We start from the raw sequence: 23,635 nt of genomic DNA on the forward strand, positions 1-23,635 counted from the left end.
CTCCCCCCATCCCTACTCTACTAACAAGTCAAGATCCTGCCAAGATTTTCTTGTAAATAAAACTGTCTGCATAGGGTGTGATTTTGAAAACAGCCTTCAGGGGACAGAAGAGAGGCTGATCGACTCCTTTGCAGAATGAAGCCCAGAAGGACATGGGGTGGCTGGGGGCCCTAAGGTCAGTGTCACTGCCTCCCCCCGCCTTCCGCACCCCATATCACTTACAGGACCTGCATGGGTGCTGGCTGTGTTACACTTAGATCTTTGGGACTGGTGAAGTGGGCCAGGAAATGGGCAGTTCCAGGGGAGGGGAGGAGAAGAACCCAGGAAGGTCTTGGCCTCTGTGAGGTGCCCAGCAGCCCTGGGCAGTGTTCTGACCCCAGCTGCCCTTTGAATTTTGCCTTCTCTCCAGCCCAGAGACAGCGCTTATCAAACGATCCAACTCTGTCATTCCCTCCAGCAGAAGGGACCTCAGGAGGCTCAGTTCAGTTCCCTGAACATTTCTTGTGCTCCTACTAAGTGCCAGTAACAGAGCTTTGGGAATACAGAGGTATACAGGATCCAGACCCTGACCTCCAGAAACTGTTCAGCTGAGGGTGACAGCCAGGGAAGTCCAGGGTTATAGAAACCCAAAGGAGGGGGTTCCTGTGTGTCCAAGAAGGCTTCCCAAAGGGCATGCCCCAGAACCAGGCAAAGTGGAAAAGCTGGAGGGGAGACATTCCAGGCAGAGAGAACAGTACATACTTGGGAGGCAGCATGGTTTGGGAGGGGAACTGTATGCAATCTGGCAGGCTGGAAATCAGAGCAAGGTGCTCAAAGTAAAGAGCCCAGCCTGGAGGGGAGGGTGTGAAGGGCTGTGTGCTTCCTGAGAAAGGGGCTTGGACTTTACTCTAAGGGCAATGGGGAGCTATCGAAGGACTGTGAGCAGGAGAGTAATAATAAAAAGATCCCTCCAGCTGTAGTGCAGGAGACATGAGGGAGGTTGGCCTGAGCACAGGGACATGGGAGGTGCCATCCAAAGATGGGTTCATGAGGACAGTAGCGGTTAGAATAAAGGGGGGGGGGCTCTGGGTAGAATCCAGAAGGGTCTCCTACTCCTCCATCTGCCCTAGGAACATTTCACCCCACCTCGGCAGACAGTGTTCCCAAAAGTCTCTTTGGGAAGAATTCCTGACCTCTAGCCAGAATCCTCCCTTCAGGAGACCGCTTCCCTTTCCCTGGCCCCTGCTGGAAGGAGCACGGCCATCTGGACTCTCTGACAAGTTGTGACATTCAACATTCTCTGTGAACCTGAGGCCACACTCTCACCTTTTGCCCTCAGCATTGCCTCAGCCTCACCAGCCAGCCAGCCCACCGAACCCCTCAGCCCCAGGGGCATCTGCAACTAGGAACAGCCCACTCCCAGCAGGCAGTGGGACCCGGGGCCTGGGTCCCAAGGCCTGAAACCTCTAAGGGGTGGGAGTGGCCAGGATATCTGATAGCTTTTGTCCCACTCCAATCTAGACAGCCTGTGGGCCAGCACATTTTGTGCCATACTGGGGACAGAGGAGAGAAAGGGCATGCTCACTTATGCTGAACGCTCCCTGGCCAGGCATTCCTGTATGTTCGTACCCTGGGGCTACCTGCTGATGGGCTGATTGGCATTCATACCCTGCTCTTCATTTTGTAAGTGCTCTCCATCCAGGACCTCTTGTAAAGTTCCTAACAAGACACTAAGTCAGTGCAGGACAGGGTTAGAGCCTGGGAGAGAGCAGTTCAGATTCTGATGGGTCAAACTCAGTCCAGAGGGGCAGGAGTGTGCTATTGAGATGAACTTTGAGAAGGCAGCTTCTGGGTAGAGTGTGGAAGGGCTTCTTGGTGGAAGGACCACTGCAGTAAAGGTACAGAGTTGGGAAAGCCACTGACTGTCTTGGGAACAACTCTGTGGGTAAGCACGAAGCAGGGATGGCCAGGTGGGCGAGAACCACGCAGCCGGAGTCTGAGTGCCTGTCTGGGGAGGTTGGACCTTGCTTAATGGGAGATGGAGAAGCAGTGGTAGCTTCTAATTGGAGCCGCATTTTAGGAAGATTAAGTTGGCAGTAGCTCAAGAGAGCAATTCTGCTAACACATTGCGAGTGTCCATTCTTTGCCAGACCCTGGCTGAGGTGCTGAGAATACAAAGGAAATAGGACCCAGGCCCTGGCCTCCTGGGAGAAAATTAGATAATCCTCTAATTACAGACCAGTGGGATAGAGGAAGGGAGAGGGGAGAGCTGCTTGGGGGCTGAGTGTCTAAGATGCATCTACCAAGAAAGGCAGGAAATTTCTTTATGGATCTGATGTTCTGAACCTTGTGGGGCGAGGACAATGGGGTTGCCATTGGTGAGCCAGGAAAGCCAGGAGGAACCGCTGGGAGAGGGAAGAGGGGGTGAGGGGGGCCCAGGAGTTTGTCTGTGGACATCATGAGCTAATGAGAAACCAGGGAAGAAACATTCAGGGCTATAATTACCACTCACAGCAATGGCAGCACCGGGGCGGGGGGGGGGGTAATGGGAGTGACTTTTTCTCCAGAACCTTTGTGCTTGGGCCTCTTCTTTAAGCCCAGCTTCCCATTCCGATGTCTCCCTCGGCCAGGCCCACACCCTTCTGACCCTAACAGTCCCCTCCCCCCACGTGGAGTTCCATCTTCTGAGAAGCCTGCAAACAGCCCCAAGCTGCCTGGGATGAAGACCGGAGTTATTTTTGACTGAGATCCAAGCCCCGGCCCTGAATTCTTCTGTCTTCCAGGAATCCCCCAGTCCTGTTTGAAGTCGGCAAGTCCGAACAGCGGGCGCAGCCCGGGGAGGAGACCGCCACTTGGAATCCAACCGCCCTCCATCCCCGGCTCCAGCATTCTTCCATCATTGCCCGCTGCCTCTGAGATCAAACGGAACAAGACTGCTAAACGGACTTTTTCTCCCTCCTTTCCTTTAGTCTCTTCCTCTCTCACTCCGGGGCCCCCAGTTTTCTGAGGAACTTAAATCATTACTGAAAGACGTCTAGGTTCATAGACACCAAACCCTTTCAAAGAGAGGCGTGGGCACCCAAGAGTGAAGCTCAGAAAAGCACAGAGGAAACGTTCCCAGGTCCAAGATTTAGCCAACCCCATATTCAGAGAAACACTCAGCTGCCTTGCCAGGCCTCATTTTCCTTGTCTGCCGGCTCCTTGGGGCTAGGCTGTCCCCAGGGCCCCATTTCTGGATTCTCTGTGAGCCCCCAACACTCTGTGTGACCTTTAGTTATGTCATAGATAGGTCCTGTGTCCTTGGTGAACAGCACGTCCCAGTTCAACCGTGTGCATCTCTCTGATGAATGCTTTTTCCTACAGAAGCCTTTCCTCAACCCTCCGTGCCCGGATAGGACCACTCCTTCCTCTGGATCACTTTTTTCTTTTGATCTTGCATTATATTATCTAAGTTTTAGCTTCCTTGTACGAGAATATATATTCCTTGAAGGTGAGATTATTATTCAGTTTTGCACCTCTCACAATACACAACATTGTACACTGTAGGTGGTGAGCAAATGTTTAACGAGAAATAGAGCATGTCTCTTGATCTGACATGGAGTCTAATTACATAGTTATTACTCTCAGCCCTCAACAGGAAACAAGTTTTATGTTATGGAGAAAGGATTCTTCTGCATAATAAAAATACAGTTGTATCCCTGCTGCCTTTATTTCAAAGCACTTACACATCTGTCATTTCATTTCATCCTCAAAACGCCGGCCTTTTCTGGATAGCAGAACAGGGACAAACGGGGAAGGTAAAATCCCTGGGCCCAGAGCAGGTTTGATTCTCCATTCCCCTCACCAAATTTCTTATTTCAAGAGTGAAAGACAAAAGCCCCTGTGGTGGTGAGAGCACTTGGCCCAGACCTCTGCCCGCAGCGGGCTTCTCTTCTCCCAGGGCAAGCGGGTGGGGCTAAATCAGGGCGCCCAGGTGGGGCCGGTCCAGGCTGATGTGAGCCAGAACTCTGGGGGTGTCTCTGGCTGTGGCGCAAAAGCCATTGGATTGTTTTTCTGCTTCGTCTGTCTTAAGCGACGTGTGCAATCGGTGTCGCCGGGAGGAGGGGCAATGGTTGGCTGCCCTTCCCCACCACCCAGAGCCAGACATGAGGATGCCCAGCGTGGAGCAAAAGGGACGGGGAGAGTCTGGAGGCAATTTGCCATGAGGCCCATGGTAAACCTTCCTGCTCGAGTGTCCACTCCACTCCATGAGGACTTGGTTTTGTTTGCTTACCGCAGAATCTTTGACTCCTAGAATGAGTCCTGGCACAGAGCAGGTTCACAGCATTTATCTGCTCAATGAGCAAACCTGTCTCCCAACGCTACTCTTGTCCAGGCCTGGGGAAGAGCCCCCAGCTGTCACAGTTCCTGGGAACTCTGCCCGGTGTTTGGCCTCAGAGGGCTTCCTTGGCCTCCTTTAGGAAGAATGTCAATTCATCTGGCACCTACTCTGGCGAGGGGCTACGGTGGGAAATGCCGTGAGGTCCATGAAGCAGGCTCTCTGCTGATGAGAATGCAGCAGCAGCAGCAGCCGCAAAACCACCTGGATCTCTGTATCCAGAACAGCAAGAGGCCCCCAGCGCAGGGAGACAGAACAGAAACCAGCGGCGGCGGCAGCAGCTGCCTGGGAACGCCAGGCAGAGGAGTGAGACAGTGGGCACTCAAATCTGTTTCCTGCATCTCTCAGTCACACAGCCCGAGTGAGGCTGTGTGAGAACTTCTCGGCACACGTTGTAAATACCATCTGTCACACTGCCCGCCCAGACGTGGCCTTCCTCCCTGGAAGGGAAGCAGGCTTTATTATTTATGCAGAATGCACCCTACTTAAGCCCTGTGCCACCAAGAGAGGGAAAGAAAAGCCCAGAAGAGTCAAGGACTCCAGGGAAATGCCCCTCGGAGAGCAGCTGGTTGCGGGGGCTTTGTCCAGCGGCTTTCTTGGGTGGGAGGCTGGCTCTCCCGGGGGTTAGGGAATTCTCGTCCTGGTTCTGCCACCAGCTTGTGGTGTGACCTTGGGCAAAGCAGCTCAACCCCGTGGGCCTCCATGTTCTCATCTGCAAATGCAGAGGTCAGACTAGATGACTTGTGACACCGCTTCCAGCTCTAAAATTCAATTGTTATCACTCTAATCCTTTGCCCTCCAGCCGCTTGCCCAGAAGCCTGTTCATTTCAGATCAGCCCTTCCACCCAGGCTGGATGGGGGAATACAGGTCAGGACGTGATTCCTTTCAGCAGACCTGGTTCCTGTTCCAGCTCTGTCACTATTCAGCCATGTGGCTCTGGGGAGGGCACAGTTTCCTAGCCTCAGTTTTATCCTTTGTGAAACATGTAGGGCATTGGGACTAGGAGATTTCAGCAGAAGAATCTATCTGGAAATTTCATAATCTCTGATTTTTCCTTCCAAAACCCCGCTGATAAACATCTTTATGGACTGAGGCTCCAGATACAGAGATGAATAAGACATAGCCTCCGGCCTCAGTGAAGTCTAAGTCGGGTGGAGGATACATGCTAAAAAAAATCTGCAGGTATAATATGACGGGTACTGGGCAGAGATGTATGCAAAGCAGGTGGCGATAGAAAGGGGGTCCAAGCAAATGATGCTGGAGCTGAATCTTAAAAGACCAAGTAGAAGCTGGCCAGGTGGATGAGGCTTGACGCGTTCAAAGACGAAGGGAACTGTGTGTACTAAGGCAGGAAGGTGTGAATCTGCATGGAAACTGCCCGCTCGTTGTTCAGGCGATGGTGATATTCTGGGAGTCTTTGCATTGGCTGCTTCCTCTCACATCCCTTTGGGACAATCTGGTACTCCCTGGATGGGGGTGAGGGACTTATGGTTGATGGCTCAACTCAGCCTCCCTGTCCATAAAAGCACATTACCAAGGAGATGAGACTAGCAAGAGTCTCCCTTTCCATTTCCTGCCTTTATCTGTTCTCTAAATTAGGATCAGTAACGCAGGTGGAAATAGGGGGCTGGCTTGAGTGGCTCCAAGGTGACCCACAATTCTCTAGCCTTGCACACCATCCAGAGCTGGATCAGAGGCAGAACGTGGCTTTGTGCAAAATGGGGCCCGGTGGCTGGCTGGCGTGGGGAGTCTGGGTTTGCTGGGCAGCCTCCCGCGTGCAGCTGGAGCACGTGATCTGTCCTACAGCTGTGGTGGCCTGTTGTGGCTCCTCGGGGAGCTGTCCGAGTCCTCTGCAGAGAGATGGAGTTAACCTGTCCCTTCTCCGTGAAGGACGTCCTGCAGCGGAAATGCGCTTTTCCCCCAGCCTCTCAATCTGGTTGCTGCAGCTCCGGTCTGCAGCTTGGATGCCTGCTCTGCATACTCCCAAATACACAAGAACAGCACAGAGGAGAAACGCACGCATCCAAGCATCGGTTAGCTGTGAACAGCCTCATAGGCTGTGAGCCATGGGGTTAACCAGGCTCAGGGAAAGCCTGTGAGGCATTCTGCAGGCTTGGCTTGCTGCAACAATTTGTATCCAAGAGAAAGGGGCTGCGAGTCAGGGAAATACCAGAAACGCCGAAGGAGTGGGAACATTTGCCAGATGGCTCCTGGGGCACAATTGTATCTGCAGAGGCACGGTCTGCAGGGGGAGGTCCGTTCACTGGAGAGCAAAGGCGCTGGCTGATGGCTCATTCATTATCCTGGGGCTTGTCTGGAGGAGCACACCCACGCCCGTCCTCTCCCCCAAGAACCCTGAAGCTCTGATTGCCTGAGGTTGATGTGGTGATCACGGTGGAGCCTCTCCAAGCACTCCTAGCTCTCTTTCTTTAGACACCTGCCACCTGTATCTTCTTTCCCAGCTTAAGCCAGTCCACTTTCCCAACTGCCAGCTGCCATTCTCTCTCCTTAATGTAACTCACCGTGTTTAGTCAATTACACAGCTTAGGTTCCCACGATGTGAGTTTGGTTGCACTGGCAGAGCTGAACTGTGAGGTAATCGGGATGAGGCTGGGAGTGGGTTTGAAAATATGAATAATGGGAAGGGCATTTGAAATTATTTGCTACATCAGCACAGAATTTTCAAGAGCCATTGCTTTCCCCCGATAACACATGTCTGCCTTTGTCTTCCTCTGTCAAACTAGACTGTGAGCAGTAGGGGGGTATGTCTGTCTTGGCTTTGCTACATATTTCAGGTCGATTGGTTGGTCATTGCCTGAACCACATGGATGCCCCCGAAAGCCTTGGTCGCAGGGCAGTGGGCAGTCAACACAAAGGCATTCCTACTGCAGCACCCAGTGATGCTCATTTACTAGTGGTTACTGGCCTCCTCCTGCCTAAGAACAGCATCAGAGCAGCAGAGTCTGCCTGTCGTGAGGATGACCACTTATTAGGGAACTTGTAATTGTCCATTTGCTGTAACTTCTGTGCTGTATCATGGCCCCCAGAGGACAGGATGCCTTTGGAATTGCCCCACACTCTCTACCACTTAGAACCATGCCTGTCAGCCTGATATCCAGGGGTTTAGTGGAAAGCATATATTTTTATTCATACAGACCTCCTTTTGTATCTGGCAGGATAACCTCCAGCAGGTTAGTTCACTTAGGCTCAGTGAGCCTCAGATTCGGTGGACTTGAACGAGGCTAATGTGACCCAGCTCGCCAGCATGTAGGTGAGAAGAATGACACAGGGCCTGGCACAGAGTACCTCTCAGTCAACATCAGTGCCCCTCCCCTTCCCCTTGGATCTTCAATACATGGTGTTGAATAAATGAATATATTATTTCAGAAATGAATACACTTTGGCATCTTTCTTGGATACATTCACATTCCAAAAAGCTCATATACTGGTTATTGCAGGTTTTTTTTTTTTTTAAATCCAACACCAAGGAACCAAATTTGCAGTTTACAGCAGGAGGCAGCCACCCTGTCGGGGGATAAAGTGGTTTCCAACAGATGGAGAAGTACCTAAATACAAAGAAAACTAGCTTGAGAAACAGTGTCATCAGACTTCGTGTTTGACCTCTTTCTCTCCTTGACACACGAGGCACACAGTTGGTGCCGAATAAATGCACGCCAATGGCTTGGATTCTGAGAGTTGCCAAGACTGGCTGGGAACCACATGAAGTCTCGGAGCCACAGTGTCCTCTAGTGGGGGAAAACAGCCACAACACCACGCAGAGCCAACCAAGGCACACAAAGCCTAGGGCAGGCGGTTCCCTAAGGGGCTCCGGACCAGCACCGTGGTGCAGCCACCAGGACGTCCAGGGCTGTCCTCATGACTGGGAAATACCAATGAAACAAACAACGCATTTTCCAGGAAATGCTTTTCTGACTGTATTACTCAGAGACAGCCATTGCAGCCACACTTGTTCCTTAAAATGCACTAGGCACTCATTAGTCAATTAATGGGGTCTAGGCAATGATTCTAGGTTGCCAACATCACAAAAGGAAACCAGGCATTCGCTGCCTCTGATGAAGTACACAGCACCATCTATGAAGTATTTTTGCCACAGAACTGAATCTGAGCCTGATCCAGTCTCTAGATCTAACCACCAATTTACAGGAAACAAATTGGTAGTTAACAAATAAATTTACAGAGGAATATGTTGACCACCACCACAGGGATGCGATCAGAGAAATTCAGACCGTGGAACACTCTACAGGACAAATGACCTCGTTTCTTCAGCAGTAAATTGCAAAGGAGAAAGGGAAAGAGATGAATCTTTTTTTGGATCCTGGTTTAAACAAAGTGGGAAAAAAAAAAACTTGTTTAGACAATTGGGGATAGCTGAACACTGTATTTTGATCTTAAGAAATTGTTTATTTTTTTAAAGTGTGAAAATGGTATCGTGGGTTTTTTTTTTTATTCCCTGTATTTTAGCGGTACACACTGAAACATTTTCAGAAGAAATGATGTGCTGTCTGGGATTAGTTCAAAATAACTTCAGAGTGGGTGGGGGAACAGATGAAATAAAACTGGCCATGTTGATAATTGTGAAAGGTGGCTGATGGGTACATGAGGGTTCATTATGCTGTTTGCTTTATTTCTGTTTCTATTTGAACATTTTCATAATTAAAGGTAAAAAAATCTCTACTAGAAAAAGCTTCAATCTTGATTCTCCTTAATAGAGCCTGCAGACGACTCTTTTAAAGCTTCCTTCTCTGCCTCTATGAGAAAACAGGAGCCCACTGTTTGACAACTTCTGTAGGATGGAGTGTTAGGGATCACTTTCATCTGGAACATCTGAGAAACACGGTCACAGTCAGACGAACTGTGCTTTACAGCTGTACCATCTGAATGAGCTTCTGTTCTTTTATTTACTCCTGGATAACAGGGTGGGAAGAGGCCAGGAACCGGTGGACAGATCTCCTAAGGGACCGCTCTGACGAGTGCTCTGACACAGGGGGAGCCAGCTGTGCCCACGCGCCCTGCAATCTCCAAATTATCTGTGCAACCCTCAACCCCTGGCAACCACCCACCACTTTCCTGCAAAAAGGAAAGGCACTGGACGTCAGAACGAGCGTATAGGTGGATTCAGCACCTCCGGCCTCCTTTCTAACCCTCGTACTCTCCTCTGCCACCAGCTTACATAAACACAGCTGTATCAGCAGTCCGCCAGCTGCCAACTCTCCTGGAAGATATTCGGCATTTTCCCTATTCTGGCTAAAAATAAGTCTCGGGCTCTCCTGGGCATCTGCAGGTGCTGTGCTCACTCTGTCAGGCTGGAGTTTTCATAGGATGCTGTAACTCGGAAATGTGTAAGTGCTTCTACCAAGTCCGTGGCAAAAGCTCTGCTCCTTCTTTTGCGGAATGCTCAGGAGCAAAATCAAAGCCGAAAGGAGCTTAAGGTAACGGGGTACCAGCCTCAATCCAGGTAACTGACAGAGGGCGTTGGTTCAAGTCTCAGTCCTGCTACTTAACCGGGTCTGTGACTGGTTACCCAAACTCCTTTAGCAAAAGTTCTGTTTTTAATGGGGATGATAATAATACTATACCTCTTGGATACGAGAATTAAATGATATGTGGAAAGGACTTTGGAAATAGCTCTATAAAATGTGCTAATTTCCCCTCCTGTTTTTACACTCTCCCACCCACCACTGTGCAAACAGACTCTCTTTACGCACTCAGTAAACAAATGTCTTGAGTGTTTGCTATGTGCCAGGTACTGTGCAAGGAGCTGAGAGTAAAGTGGTGAACACCACAAATAAAAGTTCCGCCCTCACTGAGCTGACAGTGCTGGGGAGACTAACAGCTAACAAAATTAGTGATACAAAAAGTATACAAGATAGTGATAAGAGGTACAGAGAAAAATAAAGCAAGGATTCAGGATAGGAAAGCTACCTTGTGACCCAGCAATCCCACTCCTGGGCCGATATCCAGAAAAATGAAAATTCTAAATCAAAAAGACACATGGACCTCAATGTTCACAGCAGCATTGTTTACAATAGCCAAGACATGGAAACAACTCAAGTGCCCATCAACAGACGATTGGCTTAAGATGTCACACACACACACACACACACACACACACACACACACACGCACAGGCACACAATGGAATCCTACTCAGCTATAAAAAAGGAATGAAATATTGCCATCTGCAGCAACATGGATGGATCTAGAGAAGACCATTCAATAGGAAAAGGATAGCTTTTTCAACAAATGGTGCTGGGAAAACTGAATATACCCATGCAAAAGAATGCAGTTGGCTCCCTAATGCCCATAAATGAAGTGTTCTTGAATTAAACAGTGGTGATAGTCAGTTGTGCAGCTCTGTGACTACATTAAACACCAAAGAATTATACACTTTAGACAGGTGAGTTTCATGGTGGGTGAATCACATCTCAAGTTTTAAAAAGAGACAACTTATAAATCAATTACACTTGCATGAAAAATAAACTATAGATATGGGAAAAAAAAAAGAACAGGAGAAAACATTGGAGAGACTTTCCAGCAATGCTATTGTAAAAAAAGGGAACAGAAGAATGAGGACAAGATAATTTTTTCAGGTGTTAAAAACAGCAATATATTTGTATGGAAATATCCGGGAGAAAGAAAAAAAAAAAGTTGAAGTTTCCAGGGGTGACAGGGAGAGAGAGAAAGTGTGTGTGGGAAGAGAGACAGAGACAGAGAGAATTGCTGGAGGATGTAGACAGAGGGGCGGGAATCTAGTGCTGAAGTAATGGGGCTGCCCTGTAGACAGTTTATCCCTAGTAACAGGAGAGAAAGTACAACAGATACATACAAATGCAGGTATACCTGGCGTGGGAGCCTGAGGAAGCCCTCTCCCAAGTGCCCTCCTCCAGAGAGCTCAGTCTATTTTCCTGGAACATCTTGCTTACAGCCTCCTGTCTCAACACATAGCTTCGAGGAAAGCTTCAAAGAAAACACGCAAGCAAGCAAGTAAACCAGTCCCCCAGAAAATGTCCCACCCTGGTAGCTTTTTCCAATTAATACCACCCAAACTGGTCATCCTTCTACTCTGAATTCTTTCAGTAATGTCATTCATTTCTGTGTTATTTTCATCTATTTTTTAAATTAAATTTTATTTTATTATAGAAGAGTAATACTTGCACAAATAAAATTCAGACAGAAGCGCATCTCCCCCCTACCTCGAGGCCAGCTTATTGTGTATTCTCTAAGAGGTAATCTGACGTTAATAATCTAAGATAGATGGTCTAAGAGGTAACAGTATATGGAACCATGTGTGTGTATATTTGCATATATATCCCTCATTGCTTTTTTAAACCACAAATGGCATCCAGACTTACTCACTGCTCTGCATCTTGCTGTTTTCACTGGGTATGTATTCTAGAGATTGTTTCGTATCAGTACACGATGCGCTGCCTCATTCTTTTCCATAACTACCATGATGCAATAGATTTTAAAGTATGTTCTCAAGTCTTTGGTATTCCTTCCTTCAGGAGGTGGAGTTTGATTCCCTTCCCCTAAGTGTGGGCTGGACTTAGTGACTCACTTCTAATAAACAGAGTATGGCAAGGGGGAGAGTATAGCTCAGTGGTAGAACGTGTGCTTAGCATGCACGAAGTCCTGGGTTCAATCCCCAGTAGCTCCATTAAATAAACAAACAAACAAACCTAATTACACCCCCCCACCACCAACAACAAAAAACAACCAGAATATGGCAGAAGCAACGTATGCCTCCTCTGAGGTCATGAAAGAAAATGCAGCTTCCTCCTCGTTCTCCATCTCTTGAATTGCTTGCTCTTGTGGTGAAGGGAGATGTCATGTAACTCAAGCAGCCCTGTGGGAAGAGGCCCCTGTGGTGAGGACTGAGGCCTCCTGCCAACAGCAGTAGGCGCGAGCCGTCCTGTAAAGGGGTCCTGAGGCCCGACCGCAGCCTTCAGATGACCACAAGAGACGGTGAACCAGAACCACCTGACTAAACTGCTCCTCAATTTCTGGCCCATCTAAATGGTGAGATAACAAATATACATGTTTCATGAGTGAGCTAAAGGAGGAAAATCAGATGACCATATCGACAGATACAGAAGAAGCAGCAGGCAAAATCCAACAGCCACTCATGATGGGAAGGCATTGTGAGAAAAGATTCAGCGACTATGGGGGGAGGGTGTAGCTCAAATGCTAGAGTGCATGCTTAGCATGCACAAGGTCCTGGGTTCAATCCCCAGCACCTCCACTGAAAAAAAAAAACAACAAAAAAACCTCCCCCCGCACCCCCCAAAATTAAGAAAAAAACCACAAAAACCAATGACAGATGGCAGAGAAAGACCCAAAAAGACTCTGTATGATAAAATGTCTTCTTCAGTTTTTTTTCAACAGTGTCAATACAGCTTTCAGTGAACAAGTCTTTCACTTCCTTGGTTAAATTTATCCCCAGGTATTTTATTCTTTTTGTTGCAATTGTAAATGAGAGTCTTAATTTCTCTTTCTGTAGCTCATTGTTAGTGTATAGAAATGCAACAGATTTTTGTATATTCATTTTGTATCCTGCCACTTAACTGTATTCCTCTTTGTACTATTTTTGTAACTTCCTGTGAACCTATAATTATTTCAAAATAAAACTTTCTTAAAAGATAAAAACCCCACAAATATACATAAAATAAGACAAAAGTGTTCTATATCCTCCTAGCCCATTTCATCCCATTTTAATACGAAAACCTCATCAGCCACAAAGCCTGTCGTGACTATAAAGCATACTGCTCTCTCGTCCCACTCTCTCTCTCCCCGCCTCTCCAGTGATGATCAGCGTATACATCTGAATTGGCTCAAACCACGCTGCTCTGCAGTGAGAAAGACAGTGTGGCACTGCGGGCTCTGAACTCGGTCTGTGCTGGACCTGCTCACGTGTGCTCAGGTGATGATTTTCCCCCAGAGAAGTCAGTATTTTCATCAGTGCTTCTTCCCCCAGCAATTCTCTGGGTCCGTGTGAGCGCCATATAATTTTAAGTTTTTGAAATGTTTCCACTTTGTTCAGAAAGTGAAGTCAGCTAAGAAACAGATCTATCTGGCTTTCTGGGCTTTCCTGCCTCTTTTCCTGACCTGGGCAGGCCTCCCTGCAGTGCAGAGAAGATCTGTCAACTGCACTCTGAGGGTGAGGAAGGAAAAGAGAAAGAATCTAGTCTTCTCCCTGGAGTGGGAAAGCAGCTAATGGCATTCAGATATTTTGAGATGAAACTGTTACCATGGGAATGTTTCCATCTCTCTCCCTTAATAATGATGGGTAGAAACAATGAACAGTACAGCTCTCAGAATTCTAGAAAGAAAGGAAACAAGGGAAGGAAAATGAAGCTGGAAGAACAGGTTCCAAAGGAAGGATTGATGAGTTCAGTCAAAGCGCAGCCCTGGGTGCATCTGAGGAGAATGGGGGCAGTTCACAGGGCAGCAGTTTTTCTTCAAGGGTCAGGGTTCCCACACAGCCCGGAGGCGGGGGGCCCTGAGGTGGGTGGGGGAGATGCTCCAGCATTGCTGGGAAGGGGGCTAACTTGCTCCTTCTTTCTGGGGCTTTGTGTGGGGAGAGGGGCATGGGGTGGGGTAGGAAAACGAGACCTACCAAATCCTGATGCTTCGAGCCACTTCTCTGTTCCCATCCTGGCAAAAGGTCAAAGTGCTTGAGGATCCCACCATCCCTGGGGCCTCAGACTGGATCCTGAAAGCAGAAGCACGCTAGTCCACATTTTCATCTTGCAGCCCAGGGTTTCCTATGCTGCACTGCCCTCTACCCAAAACTGCCCACTGCTGGAAGTGCATGGAGGGGTCCGCGCAGCTCACTGCCGGCTGGGCTCCTGTTTCGCCAGGACCTTGAGAAGTCAAAGCACAAACGACTCATTGACGAACAAAAGAGGTTACCGTTTGTGACAGACATTGTACCCTTGTCTGCTACAGCCCCATACCCTCTCTCAGAAGGGTCTGTTGCCTTTTTTGTTGTTTCTGTTTTTGGAGACGAGTTACCCTAACAGAGCCATCCTAACCACAAAATGAAGGGGAATCCAACCTGCTGGAGGGGAATTTAAGAACTCGTGTTGATGAGTGGGTAAAGATATGCAGACGGGGTGCTCCCTTAATGTAAGCACCTCTTAAATATCACACGCAGAGGAAAGACATGACCACCACCCACCAAGCATCCCTGTACATGTGACCTGATCTAAGGTGAGGCAAGGTGATGATGGACTGTCTGCTCACCTAAAGCCTTATCTGTCAGTTCTCCCAGAACTAGGTTTGCTTGGAGTATCAGAATCTAGGGATTTCCATTTTGTTCTTGAGATCTTTAGTGAAAATACAATTCAAGCAGCACCTGAACTGTTCCTCAGAGGTAGCAGGTGGACATTAATCCTCACAGGGGTGCTGTGCAAAGACCAGGAGCCATACTGGGCTGGTGCACAACCAGAGGACAGTGTCTTCCTTCTCTAAACGAGCACCCAGTGAAGCAACACATACGTCTGTCCCCGTTTCTCACACTTTCCAGAACGACACACGTTTTCTGTTCTAGAATTTATGATTCACAAAGAGAAAGCCAGTTAAAATTTTTGATTTAGCATAAAGATCAGCTCAGCAGAGATGGAGCAGCAGGGAGCTCTAAAGATAGGTGGCTCCACCAGCAAAGAGAAACCAGCCCAGAGACACCTAAAGGCAAGCTTCCTCGTCCGACCCCCCAGCTGCCTTGGATTTGGGAACTCCACGGTCCTGGCCACACAAGGAGGGCTCTCTGGCAGGTGACAGCCTCTCTTAATTCTTTCTCACCAACTGCTGGGCAAGCCAGAGCTTCTTCATTTGGACTTTGAATGACATTTCTGGTAAACAGTTAACTCTCACTCCCAAAATGTGAATCCCAAGACGTGGGAGAATCCTGATTACAATGTAAGATGCTGTATCTGCGCCTGGCAGATACATGACCTGGCACGTGTTTCAGCTGCCACTTAAACCTAACAGGTATGAACACTGCTCTCATGCTGCTTGATGTGAACGCCCATTTTAAGTGCATTATTATACACTATGTTTCAAACTCAGCTGCTACTCTGACATTTTTTTTATACAAGTGTCTGTCAAAATTTTTTCATATACCACATTGATGGAAATTCCTTCCAAGAGGTGACTGCTGACCTCCAGCCCCAGAAGTACGAGGCACACAGGAACTTAGCTCCTTCAGCCTGAGTGAAACTGACTAAATACTTTTTTTAACTTTTTTTAATTTAGTTATAGTCACTAAATACTTTTTATGCATCAACTGTTCAAGGTCCAAACTGAACATGACCTCCTCCCCAAAGTGTTTTGGGAGTGCCTCAGCTTGGGACAATTCCCCCTTTGCTTGAATTCCCATTGCACCTGATTTTCTTTCTTATAGTTCCCATTGATTTTCTATTTGTAGCAGACACTTACATATTACCTCTTGGAAGATAAAAATCTTTTGAATACTAGAGCCTTCCCTCACCATAACTATCTCACCTTTGTTTCCCACAGCACCAAAGCCCAGCACTTTATACACAGAAGCCTCCAAATACACATTTGTGAATGAATGGCCGACCAAGCAGTACGGAATCCCTCCGGCTAAAACTTACTACAGTCTCGTAGGAGAGACTGCTGCGCTCAGGTGAAGGAGGATAGTTGACCAGATGACCCAAAGAAAAGCTTAGACCCCAATTCCGAGACCTGTGGCCACTGGGTCCGAATTACCTAAGTCCGTGCGTGCCATTCTGTAGTTGATTTTCCCAAGGCCCCTCCCCCCAGCATCTCTGCTGGCAGAGCCATCTCAGCAGAAAATATTTGGATTTCCCTTTAGTTTTATTTCCTCACTCAGTCCAATAAGTTGCAATGACTTCCCTGGAGTTTTAAGGCATGTAGCCTAAGTTCGTTTATTTGCCTATTTACTCATTCATTCAAAAAATATTTATTGAGTGGGAAGAGTATAGCTCAGTAGTAGAGTGTGCTTAGCAGGCACAAGGTCCTGGGTTCAATCCCCAGTACCTCCGTTAAAAATACATTAAAAACTTAATTACCTCCCTCGTCCCCCCAAAATATATTTATTGAGCACTAGCTATGTGTCAAGTATTGTTCTAGGCTCTGAGTATTCAGTGGTGATTAAGACACCTTGACATCAGTCTTGATGATGATATTTTGGATCTGACTCCAAAAGCAAAGGCAACAAAAGCAAAAACAAACAAGTGGGACTGTATCAAACTAAAAAGCTTCTGCACAGCACAGGAAATCATCAACAAAATGAAAAGGCAACCTACTGAATGGGAGAAAATATTTGCAAATCACACATCTGATAAGAGATAAATGTTCAAAATATATAAAGAACTCATAAAACTCAACAGCAAAACAACAAATTAAAACATGATTAAAAATGGGCAGAAGATCTATATGGACATTTTTCCAAAGAAGGCATACAGGTGGCCAACAGGTACATGGAAAGATGCTCAAATATCACTAATCATCAAGGAAATGCACATCAAAACCACAAGGACTATCACCTCACACCTGTTAGAAAGGCTATTATCAAAAAGACAAGAAATATTAGTGAAGAAGAATATGAAAAGGAATATATGTACGTATATGCATGAACTATTATGCTGTATGCCAGAAACTGACACAACACTGTAAACTGACTTTTTTTTAATTAAAAAAAAAAGACAAGAAATAAATGATGGCAAGGATATGGGGAAAAGGCAATCCTTGTGCACTAATGGTAGAAATATAAACTGGTGCAGCCACTATGGAAAATAGTATGGAGGTTCCTCAGAAAATTAAAGATAGAACTGCCATACAACCCAGCAATTCAACTTCTTGGTATTTGTCTGAAGAAAACAAAAACACTAACTTGAAAAGATAGATGTAACACCATGTTCATCATTACATTGTTACTCACAGTAGCCAAGATATGGAAACATACTGATACACATAAGTCACTGAACAAATGTATCTGGGAAAAGGCATTGTTCTCCCTTACATAGCAACTAATAAATGAAGAAGAAATGACAGAGGTAGGAATGGTGAGTATCATAGTAGTAACTATTCTGGGCAAGAACAGTAATAGTCAAAATCACAATGGGATACCACTTCACACTGGTTGGCGTTGAATATTACAATAAATGGTTGAATGGTTACAATAAAAAAAGATAATGATAAGTGTTGACAAGGATGTAGACGAACAAGAAACTTCAGTGCTGCTGGTGAGAACGCAAAATGGTGCAGCTACTTTAGAAAACACTTCGGCAGTAACTCAAAATATCAAAACAGAGTTACCAAGTGACCCTGCGATTCCACTCCCAGGTATACACCCAAGGGAAACGAAAATACATGTCCACACAAAAACTTGTACACAAATGTTCATAGAAGCATTATTCATACTAGTCAAAAAGTAGAAACAGTCCAAATGTCCATCAGCTGATGAACAGATAAAATAAAATATGCTACAGGCATACCTTGTTTTATTGCACTTCACAGATATTCTCTTTTTTTTTTTTTTAACAAATTGAAGGACTGTGGCAACCCTGTGTTGAGCAAGTCTATTGGCGCCATTTTTTCCAACAGTATTTGCTCACTATGTGTCTCTGTCACATTTTGGTAATTTTCACAATATTCAAACTTTTTCATTATTATTATAATTTGTTGTAGCGATGTATTATCAGTGATCTTTGATGTTACTATTTTAATTGTTTTGGGGCACCACGAACTGCACCATGTAAGACAGCACACATAATCAATAAATGTGTGCGTTCCGTCTGCTCCACCAACTGGCTGCTCCCGGCTCTCCCTCTCCTCAGACCTCCCTATTCTCCAAGACACAACAATATTGAAATAAGGCCAATTAATCCCTACAGTGGCCTCTAAGTGTTCAAGTGAAAGGAAGAATTGCACATCTCTCTTTAAGTCAAAAGTTAGACATGATTAAGCTTAGTGAGAAAAGGCATGTCAAAAGCTAAGAGAGCCTGCAAGCTGGGCCTCTTTGGCCAAACATCTAGCCAAGTTGTGAATGCAAAGGAAAGGTTCTTGAAGGAAATTAAAAGTGCCACTCCAGTGAACACACGAATGATAAGAAGGCGAAGCAGCCTATTGCTGATGTGGAGTAAGTTTCAGTGGTCTGGACAGAGGATCGAACCAGCCAACATTCCCTTAAACCAAAGCCTGACCCAGAGCAAAGCCCCAGCTCTCTTCGACTCTATAAAGGCTGAGAGAGGGGAGGAAGCTGCAGAAGAAAAGTCGGAAGCTAGCTGAGGCTGGCTCATGAGGTTTAAGGAAGGAAGTCATCTCCACAACATAAAAGCGCAAGGTGAAGCAGCAAATGCTGATGGAGAAGCTGCAGCAAGTTACCCAGAAGACCCAGCTGAGATAATTAATGGAAGTGGCTACGTCACACGACAGATTTCCAGTGTAGATGAAAGTCTATGCTGGAAGAAGACGCCATCTAGGACTTTTCATAGTTAGAGGCTCGTCAGTGCCTGGCTTCAAAGCATCAAAGGACAAGCTAACTCATTAGGAGCTAATGCAGCTGGTGACTCCAAGTTGAAGCCATACACTTATTTACCATTCCAAAAATCCAAGGGCCCTAAAGAATGTGCTCTATAAATGGAACAACAAAGCCTGGGTAACAGCATATCTATTTACAACGTGATTTACTGAATATCTTAAGTCCACTGTTGAGAACTACTGCTCAGGAAAAAATAAATTCCTTTCAAAATAGTACTGCTCATTAACAATGCACCCAAGCTCTGGTCACCTAAGAGCTCGGATGGAGATGTACAATGAGATTGATGTGTTTTTTTTTTTTACATTTTTTATTGATTCATAATCATTTTACAGTGTTGTGTCAAATTCCAGTGTTCAGCACAATTTTTCAGTCATTCATGGACATATACACACTCATTGTCACATTTTTTTCTCTGTGATTTATCATAACATTTTGTGTATATTTCCCTGTGCTATACAGTGTAATCTTGTTTATTTATTCTACAATTTTGAAATCCCAGTGATGTGTTTTTTTTTTTTGCCTGCTTGATGCAACATCCATTCTGTAGCCCACAGATAAAGGAGTAATTTCAACTTTCAAGTCTTATTATTTAAGAAATACATTTCATAAGGCCAGAACTGCCATAGACAGTGCTTTCTCTGAAAGATCTGGGCAAATAAGTTGAAAACCTTCTGGAAACAATTCACCGTTCTAGATGCCAGCAAGAACATTTGTGCTTATCGAGGAAGGGGTCAAAATATCAACAGGAATCTGGAAGAAGTTTATTCCAACCCTCATGGATGACTTTGAGAGGTTTAAGACTTCAACGGAAGAAGTAACTGCAGATGTGATGGAAATAGTGAGAGAACTAGAATTAGAGGTGGAGCCTGAAGAAGGGACAGAACTGCTACCATCTGTGAGCAAACTTCCAAAGATGAGAAGCTGCTTCTCACGGATGAGCAAAGAAGTGGGTTCCTGCGTTGGAGTCTACTCCTGGTGAAGATGCCATGAAGACTGTTGAAATGACAACAAAGGACTTAGAATATCACGTAAACTTACTTGATAAAGCAGTGGCAACGTTTGAGATGACTGACTCCAATTATAAAAGAATTGCTACGGTGGGTAAAATGCTGTGAAACAGTATTGCATGCCACGAGAAATCATCTGTGAACAAATACCGCAAACTTCATTGTTGTCTTATTTTAAGAAATTGCTACAGCCACCCCAACCTTCAGCAACCACCACCCTAATCAATCAGTAGCCATCAACACTGAGGCAAGACAAGATCCTCCACCAGCCACAAAATTGCAACTCAGTGAAGGCTCAGATGATGGTTAGCATTGTTTTTCAACAATAAAGTATTTTTAAATTAAGGTATGGACCTTGTTTTTTTTAAGACATAGTGCTATGGCACACTTACTAGACCACAGTATAGTATACACATAACCTTAATATATGCACTGGGAAAGCAAAAGGTTTGAGTGATTCACTTTATTGCAGTATTTGCTTTACTGCGGTGGTCTGGAACTGAACCCGCAATATCGCCAAGGTATGCCTGCATTTCCATACAATGAAATATTACTCAGCTTCCCTCCAAAAAAAAAAAAGGAACAAAGTACTGATACATCCTGCAAGATGAACGAATCTTGAAAATATTATGCTAAAAAGAAAGAAGCCAGTCACAAAAGACCACACCTTGTATGATTCTATTTATATGAAATCCCCAGAACAGGCAAACCCTATTATGATTATGGCAACTTTTAAAATGTTTCAAATTATTTCAAAATAAAAAGTTGAAAAAATAAAATCAGGGTGAGATCACCCAGAGACAGTATGGATGGAGGGGATAAGGAAGCTCAGGACAGAACCATGGGCTATGCTAACACTTTAAAGGCTGAACAGAGGTTGAACAGCCAGCAAGGGACCGAGAAAGAGAAAGCAGCCATCAAGATAGGGAAGTCATCTATTCTGCGCTGCCTGCCAAGACAACAGGGGTGAAGGACATTTTATTGGCCCCAATACTCAAGATAGTTTAATCAAGACATTCGTCAGACACATGTAGGAACAAAAACTGGCTGTTACCCAAGCCTCTGCAGTTTGCCCCGAAGCAATGGCTCAGCTCTGCTCAAGTGCAGGCGCGGCAGAGGCTTGCCCCCCAGTGGTGCTTGCTGTAGGGACACAGATCTGTTCTCCTGGGGCAGGGGGACGATGAAATGCCACTGGGGACAGACCTCAGTGAATGTGCACAAAGTTCCTAGTCTTCATTTTAGAGAGAGGGAAACAGAACCAGAAAAGTCAAGCAATTCGCACGATGAATGCAGCGAAGTTGTGATTCAAACTCTTAGCTCTAAGTCCATGCTTTTCTACTTTTCCCCTAGCAACGTAGTGAATTTCCAGTACCATTAAAAGATCATTTCGTCTCCAGGGCTGCTAGTCAGTGTTTCCACAAGGGCTGCAGTGACTGAGTAAAGCTGCTTCTCAAGAAAGGGTTGCATAAATCAAGAAAATTAAGTTAGACCCAAGCAGACTGATGTGTATCCTCCTAGGCAGGCACACAATGGTAGGGGGAGAGGAGGAGGGGTTGTGGCGCAAAATCAGGACTCAGTTCACTGCCAGTAGGGCACAGCTGGGCAGGACAGAGACTGGTCAGCTACCCTAGGTCCTCCTCAGGGACAGAGGAAAGGCAGTTTGTTGAGACCTGCCTAGTACATCGCCCCACTGCTTAAACCCCTTTAATGGAATCTCCAGAGAGGGAAAAAGAAATAGTATCCGGACAAAGCAGAGGTAAGGGCAGGGTGTTTGTGCTGCCAACAGGAGGATGAAGTGGACCAAGACTCAGCCCCTGGACACTGGACTTGTGAAGGGCCTTGACCCTCCAAGACGCAGTGACGAGAAGCTCGGAGGACAGGGTCTTAGACGGAGGCAGCAAGTGGCAAAGCACTCAACAGAGAGTGACCAAGGTGCATTCTTAGAACAGAAAGAAGACCTCTTTGACTAGCGTGTAGTTGGACGGGAGTGTAGATTTGGCTGCAAAGAAGGTGTGGGGCCAGGTCTGCTAGGCTTTGTAAACTACCTGAAGATTTGAATTTTATCACAAGAGGAAAAGGAAGACATCAAGTGTGTTCCCTTTTGAAATCAACATTATACTTATACGTAATTAAATTATTGTCTTAAAGAAAAAAAACATAACCATTGTTAACTTAGTTATCCAAACAGACTGTAATTTCTTCGAGGGAAAAGACGTTGTACTGAACTACCTCTAACTCAGCATCCAGTGAGGCGGATCTCCAACTTTTGCAGGAATCACAGGGTGGGGGTTGTTAGCACACATTTTGCTGGGCCCCAGTCTCCAAGTTTCTGATTCAGTAGGTCTGGAGTGGGGCCTGAAAACTGTATTCCTTTCAAGTTTCCAGGCATTGTGATCACAGTTTGAGAATCTGGGGGGAAAGTAAGAGATCCGAGAGAATCAGGAACAAAAGAGTAAGTAAGTGTATGTAGACACAGTCAGCCCCTTATGCTCTAGACAGGCTACAGAACCGGCTGGGATAAAAGAGGCTGCAATTATAGAAATCCCAGAGGCAGACAGGAGAAGCAGTGACAAAAACAGTTAAGTTAATCAGAAACTAGGAGCTTTTCCCTCTTCTAAAGCCCCTGTTCCAAGGTACTTTTCCATTTACAAATAAGAAGTGAAACTGTATTTTTTTTCAAAATAAACAATTTTAGAACAATTAAATAAAAATCATAAAACAGTGCCTTTAAAAGAATAGTTAACATCCGTACCTCCCTCAATTATCTCTACCTGAAATAAACCTAACTGCCAAGCCTGCACTCCTCTAAATAGACACCATCAATTACCCGGTGACAGCTCCCAGAAGGGAAGGCAAAATGCCTCGGAGGAACTGAAAGGCGTCCAGAAAATTTGCTTTGCCAACTTTAACCCTTCTTAGTAATAGAAATGTCAAAACTCTTCACTGTTTTTTTTTCTTTCTTCTCTCTCTCTCTCTTTTTTCCCCCAGGCCTGGCTTTTTTTTTTTACTCAGAACATCCAGCATATTTACTAACAGTATAAAGCCCAGGCAAGTTGTGGAGGCTGGCTCCTACGGTGGAAGGAGTGCTGAACTGGGGCCAGGACATCTGGGTACCCGGGCCTAGCTCAGGCACAGACTAACAGTGTGGCTTTGTCCTCAGTTTACACTATAAAAGCATGAAGTTGGACAGATGGTCTTTGTGGTCTATTTAAGCTCTGAAATTTTGACTTTAAAATCTAAAGAAATAAGAAGCATTATCTCATTGTCATGCACACAAGGGGACAGTCCCCAGAAAACCAGACTTTAAACTAAACACTCTTGTGGGATTGTTTTACCTTCTGGGCATGTCAATTACACAACCGCACAAATGGGAAACACACAAGGACAAAGTACCAAAAGCACAGCTGAATGCTCCGAGGAAGCGGGATCCACGCTCCCTTTACCTTCTGACGCCACATTGCCCTCCGGCTCAGCCAGAGCACCAAGTTCTGGTGAACAGTACCATCAGCAAAAGTGAGATAAACACTTCTTGCAGCTCCAATCTTAGTTTCCCTACAATAAAACAAGACTACAGTAGTTTTAAGTTCTTCCTAGTATGACGCTTTTTCAAATTCCAAAACTACAGGTAATTTAAAAAAATCTGCTGTGCGTTTATTACTGTTCTGGGGTTCCTGCAAAGCCCACAGGTACCTGCTCTTGGAATTCCCCTACTCATAGGC

Source organism: Vicugna pacos, chromosome 16, assembly GCF_048564905.1.
Source record: "Vicugna pacos chromosome 16, VicPac4, whole genome shotgun sequence".
In the NCBI taxonomy this organism is placed as follows: domain Eukaryota; kingdom Metazoa; phylum Chordata; class Mammalia; order Artiodactyla; family Camelidae; genus Vicugna; species Vicugna pacos.